Raw genomic sequence first — 6,891 nt, 5'->3', positions numbered from 1 at the left:
AGTGTTATCACGGCTATAACCGCGAATGATAAGAGTTTTTTTTTAATATGTGGTTTTACGTGCCAAACTAATTTCTGATTATGTGCACGTCGCAGTGGGGGACTACGGAAATTTACACCACTGGGGGTTCTTCAACGCGCACCTAAATCTATGTACACGGGTGTTTTCGCATTTCGCCCCCTTCGAAATGATATTTCAGGACATGCCATATGCCACAGAGAAGGCTTCTTAAGATTGTGCTCTTCTAGCTTGGCACGTGCATATCTGAAGCGTAGCGCCAACTCCCCTCTCTCCAAAGGGTGGCTCTGGAAATGCATCAAGGAAAGGTGTTTCTATTCGCCCCAATTTGTTGGCATCTTATTCAGAATCTGCAGAGCGTACCACATTCCGGCAGCATGCCAAGGTGACGTCGCTTTTTCTGAATTTCACCGAATTGCCACTTGTTATTGTCATAATCATACCCATAATGCCATAACGAATCTTGCGGATCTTAGTATCCTGTTTCAAGAACATCTGACTCAAATATATCCTGCACTCGTTTTCTTCTCCACGGGGAGTCGGGTAGTAAGGTCATCAGATGGATTTATTGGATCATCTCGCACTGTTGCGCATGGAAAATTTGCAAACAAGGGTTACCTTTTACTTCATTTTAAAGATCGCCAAAAACACACGGACAAAAGAGCACAGGGCCAGCACTGATTGCCAACACCATCTTTATTGAAGCCCCCAGAAATGTATACTATTCGCAATTGGCTGAAAGAGAGAAAGGAAGAAAAGGAAGGCGAGTCATTGTCAATCAAGTCCTGCTGCGCTTTCGTCACAAACCTAAAACCATAGAGAATTAAATACACAATATGGACACAATCGAAACTGATTAAATTCTAAGGAATTTAAGTTGCTTATCGCAAGGAGCTATACAAGGGGTGCTTCTATAGCTATCTGTCATTCTTGATGAAAGTCTTATTGCATGAAGGTCATTCCCCCACGAAACCACACGAAGTGGTATGGCACATAACCAAGACTGTTGTGATTCCGTCTGTGCATTGTGTGTCCCACCGCATCAAGAAAGCCGCGTGCCGGGCCGCTGTTTTTTTTGTGTTTACCGCTCCTACCAAGTGGGGAAGGTTCTGCAAGTAAGTAAACGATAGCTGGCAAGCGCCTGGACTCTGTAGTAAGCGACACACCGCCAAGCCCGTAGATTGCAATACGAATGTAGTTTATGGCATTCCGACCTCTTGCGGCTCACTCTGAAATAAAATTACACCCTTTGGGTTGTAGCTTGCAACACAACAATAAACGTCATCTCTCTTGTTCGCATTTCCTTTCTTAAAGGTTGTGAGCCCGGTACTTCCCAGTAACGAACGGCATACGCGTTATAAGCATGAAATAGCATTCCCGACAGGAACGTAGCAGGCGCGGCGTATTCAAGAAAGGAAGCGCAAGCAAGGCAGATGACTATCATTGTTGTGTGGCAGACATACGCCCCAAAGGGTTCACCTTTGTCTAAGGGTTTTGCACTCACATAGGGCAAAGGAGACGCTGCCTTAATGAACGTTTACGACAGCATGCGCACTGTGTTAATATTAATAGTGGTAGTAATCGAGCTGTTTGTGCAAAGCGTCGCTGCTCACCCGGCCTAGAGACACACGTGTGCTGAGAAGATCCAGCGATAAGATGATTAGGGAAATCTTTGAGGCCTTTTGAACTTGTGAGTTAGGAGCTACTTCGTAAGCGGCCCTTCTAATGCTCTTTGCGAGAAGAAACTTAATTTCCCTAGAAGTTAATCAGTTTCGGTTGTGTACATACAGCGCATTTGTATAGTTTTACGTTTGCGACGCTTGCATAGCAGGAGTAGATTGACGATGACTCGCCTTTCCTTTGTTCTTTTCTCTCTTTCAGCCCGTTGGGAATAGAATATATTTGTGCGGGTTTCAATAAAGATGTTGTCGGTCAGCGTTGTTCCTGTGCTCTTCTTTGTTCATGTAATTTTTGGCGCTGTTTAAAGGGAATTACACGTACCAACTAGCTCGCACCCAAACCCTTCTCAGTTACTTTTTACACTTGCGTATTCTCTGTTAAAGGACTACCGCGCATTATGCCATAACAAGCTCTTTTCTTGTCAATATCAGCAGGTTAACGTAGACTGTCTACAAAAGTGTCTCACGGAATCATGTGGACGCTTCTGTGAGCGGTGCGCCTTATGAAGCCAGATGAGTTTCCGTGATTTTGAGGACTCGTTCACGGCTTATCTTTTCCTGGCTTGTCACTGAACATAATTTGCGCAACCAGGTACTTTTTGGCGGTCATTTATACTCTGTGTATAAGAAGCTGTTCACAGAACTTGAACCGGAGTTGATTAGTCATCGATGGAGAAAGGCCGTGTTCTCGTACTTGTAACGCGATCTTGTAATAGTGGTGCAAAGGCTCTCACGAATGATGGTGGGAAAAGCAGGCATGCCGGTTTATTTATTTTCTCAAGGATGCCTCCGACTGTGATGCCATGAATGTGTTTTCGCAGGCATCGAGGTTTGCTCGGTTGCCTATTGTGTACGTATTGCGAGAAAAGGAAGAACAAAGTTTCGCACAACACGGCACTTATTTCTACCACAAATCAACAGTGGTTCACACAGAATGTGTAGTTGTACAAAAATTATGCCCTGAATTTTAATGCGACAGCGGCGACGAAGATACTGCTGTGGTAATACAGCATTCCCCCCAATTAGCGTTTTTTAAGCGCAACGCTGCTGTGGAGTGGCTTTCTGTGTAGTGCGGTGTTATAATCAAAAGGAGGGACGGCTGTATAACGCACCCACTTCCTCGTGCGATAAAAGTTTTGGAAATTTGGCCATTTGATTTTCTTGAGGAAAGAAAGCGCTGCTAAGATGTTATGTTGTTTGTTTATGTCGTACACTTTTTATTTTGTCAGTATCTTAATTTTAAAGATAATTCTTTCAAAGCATATTTTTTTACTTTCCTCAGATGCATCTGCAAATGGTGTATTCAGCACTGTACAAATTTTTCGCCTAGTATTTAGTATTAGAGCATAAATATATTTGTTATTCGTCCTACCCGAGATGTCTTCGCTTGGAGAGAACGTCTAAGTCCTCCGCTGTAAGATATGAGGACTAATGAATAATACGAACGTAAATGAACAAGTAGGCATTTCCTTTAGAAGGTGTGTTCGAAGAAATATATTGTCAATGTACTGTATGAAACGCTTGAAAGGCAATTGGATATTCTTTAAACACGCCAAAAGCCATCGATAAGGAGAGTTATCTAGCTTAAGTATAGTACAAAATGAGAAATGTTCTCACTTTATCGTAAACCTTTCGGTGCAGCTTAAGCTCAGTTGTTGAAAAATTACTTCTGTTCCTATAATATTGACGTCAATACTTTGACGTCAACACATTGACGTCAATGCTTTGACGTAAAATCCTAGTGTCTCTTCACCCTTGAAAGCTGTAGAATTTGTACTGAGAAAGGCATGACTGTACATATGTCAAACAAAGACAAGTGCTAGGCGATACAGCTGCTCGCACCAGATATTTATGTTTGGGAAGATGTCAAAAGACTCCTTTGAATAGGGAACTAAGTGCGAGAATTTCAGCGCCAAGTTTGTGATGATGGAAGGACTTCCTCCCGAGCACTAGGAAATAGGAAACAAAGTTTATATATTATTTTGATAAGGATCAATTTTCACAGTCTTTGTTAGTAATGTTTTTTGCTCGTAAGAGGTGGTTCTTCAGCTGGTTATAGCTGAAACGGGATATTACTCTTCTTCTGAATCTTTGATTATTTCGTTAACATGACAGTGTCTGCAATGTAAACAAGAAAATGATATGAACACTGCAGCAGCCGGTATAAAAAGCAAAACATCAATTTTTCTGAAACTCATCACTTGTAGAAATAGCTGTTTCAAATCACATCACATCGTTGTCGATGAAGTGAAGGAGGCCATTCACTTTAGCGTTGTTGCATACATTTGCTGAAAACGCATTATAACTTATACACTTTCTGAAATCACATTTGTGTATTCTGATTTAGCATTTGCAGTACAATCACTGATTTTATGATTAGTGAAGGGAAGAGAGGAAAATCAGCATCCGAAAATGCACCTTCAATTGTTGTATAGCGATATTTCAGCGCAGAATAGGCAGCATCAAAATTTTTATTTTTGAGGTGTCTTTTTAACAATTTTCGATTATCGACCTCGAAACCGATAAGTTCAGTCTGGCAAAAATTGTCAACTGCTCGCATAGCTAGCCGGCAGGAAGATCATGACCTCCAACGAGACCATCTCTACAAGCAGTGCTCCCAGGGCCTTCACGTGCCGCGCATCTGTCTCTTACAAATGGCGCTCCATTGAAGGCGCGACAAAATGGCAGTTTCAGTTCCATTTCTACAGTAACTCTTCGGATCTGAGATTATTACACAAAACTGGTTCATGTACTAATTACCGTTTATTAAGAATATCATAAGTGATGCCTCGTTTTTTATATGCCACTGCAAACAGATGCGCTACATTTGTTGAGCAATACGAAACCAGCGTGACGAAGCCTAAACATTTTAGTTCTAGCTAAATAGTCGCATCACTTGAATTACAATGCCAGAATTGTTGCAAGAACGCTGTGCCTACCAGTGAATTCACGATGCAGGTCAGGCCCAAACATGGCGAACAACATGAAGAACATGGCAGTAATGAAAGTGGGGTTGCTGCAGCATGAAACTATAACTTAACAGTCGGCTTTATATGTATGGCACTGATTAATCATAAACGTAGGGGTGGACGCATATTCCATGTGGTGGAAAGATTTTCAAACTCTGATGTGGTACTTCACACTCTTCATACGTCAGCCGATCCTAAAGATAGTGCGATGCTGGACCGACACGCGGTGGAGGTGAAGCAGGGTTTAAGCACTCCAGGTACGAGCGCCGATCCCGAAGATTGTGCAATGCCGGGCCGACCCGCGGCGGAAGTGCCGTTCCGCATTACGGGGCCCCCATACACAGCTCCGCTGCTCATCCTTTTTCGCAGTGGAAGGGGACTGAATTTTTCTGCTGATACTTCTGATTTGCATTACAACGTAGTCCTAATGGTATCGCGCCTGGTACCCAGATGCATACATCTTACGCAGACATTCTGACGTGAACCATCTATAACCGTGATTTATTAGACTTGCAAGACTGAGGATGAAAAAAAAAAAACACTCAATTCCACCTCCCGAGACACCACGTCACCTGTAATTCTCTGTGAGATGAAAAATGCGTGCGTCAAAACCGACTGACTCTCCTTCCCCAGGAATGGTTCCACATCATTCGCTTCTTGCACTTGACGAAAAAGCGTTAGGCAGGGATGTTTTTGGCAAACAAGCTAGTACGAAGGAATCCAGCCATGACAAGAGGGCAGATGGTACACTCTAAAACATTTGCACCCCTTGGGTTGTATATTTGCCACACAGCCATATTCGTCATCTGTATTGTCCGCATTTCCTTTCTTTAACGCGGAGAGCCCGGTACTTTCCAGTAACGAACGGCATGCGCGTTATCAGCATGGCATAGCATTCCCGATAGGAAAGTAGCTAGCGCGGCGTTTTCAAGAAAGGAAATGCGGGCAAGACAGATGTCCATTATAGTTGTGTGGCAAATATACACTGCGACGGGTGTAAACTTTTCTTAGAGTGTAAAGCTTTAGAGACATCCTACTTTCTGCCTAACTGGCGCCATTTTAATGACCTTGCAGATAATTGGCCGAAATTGTACTTCGCTATATTGTCACGCGCTTGGGCCACTTGCTCCCAGAAGAAGACGAGGGTGGGCTGGCTCAGAAGCTCGCGACCTGGTCTTTCGTCGGTGCTGCGCTGCCCCTTCGACGACTCGGATTTTAACGGCCTCTTTCAGAAGTCGCCTGTCAATTAAACGTGACATTTTTCTGGTGGAGGTGCGGGATATTTTCTACCCATGCAACAGACCCCCGTCCGCAGTAAAAGTCTTTCGGAAAAACTTCTTACTCGGTACTTTGGCCCTTACAAAGTGCTTCGGCGAGGGAGTGACGTGAAGTATGACGTTCTTCCGGATGGCACCCAGCCAGCACGCCGCCGACAACCGCGGCCGGAGATTGTGCACGTTGGGCGGTTAAAACCATATCGCACACCATAATAGTCATGGTATTCGGGCCATTGCGTTTGTCCTGGATAAGTCTTTCTGCCCGTCAACGATTTGTTTAGCATCGAGTCGATGCTCTTTTGGTAGGAGGGGTAATTCCACGTCCTTGCGTCACGCGCTTGCGCCCCGCGCTTGGGCCTCTTGCTCCCAGAAGAAGACGAGGACGGGCTGGCTCATGAGCTCGCGCCTTGGTATTTTCTTGGTGCTGCGCTGCCTCTTCGACGACTTCAACTTTAACGGCCTCTTTCAGAAGTCGCCTGTCTAATAAACGTGACAATATTGTGGAAAGTGGGCTTCATGGCAAAAGTGTCAACAGGAATGGATACATCGCCGTGGAGCATAAGCTTACTCTTATGTTTCACGGCAATTCCTCCACAGAGGAGAATGTTTTTTTGCGAATGTGAAGGTATATACGCAAGCGTGTCTGCTCCTTGGCCTGTAGCTTGTCCATATGAAATTGTTTTGCTTGTTTTATTCTTTGATTTTATTGCTGGCGCTTGACCACTTGGAGGTTTAGAATCAATTTTCTCTCTCGGTATTGCCTCATCGCTGGTCTGCGAGTTTGCCGAAGGACGCTACCGAGGGCATCGACACAGACGTTGTTCTCGTATATTTTAACCTATCCTGCTGAGCTTGTATCGGTCGAAAGACTGTCGTTTCTACATCCATAACAAACCGGTGCTACAATTGCCATCGCTGAATACGCTCAACTTCCATGAAACTTCGGTG

This window comes from Dermacentor andersoni, chromosome 10 (assembly GCF_023375885.2).
Source record: "Dermacentor andersoni chromosome 10, qqDerAnde1_hic_scaffold, whole genome shotgun sequence".
Taxonomy (NCBI): Eukaryota; Metazoa; Arthropoda; class Arachnida; order Ixodida; family Ixodidae; genus Dermacentor; species Dermacentor andersoni.
Note: the sequence above shows the minus strand (reverse complement) of the source record.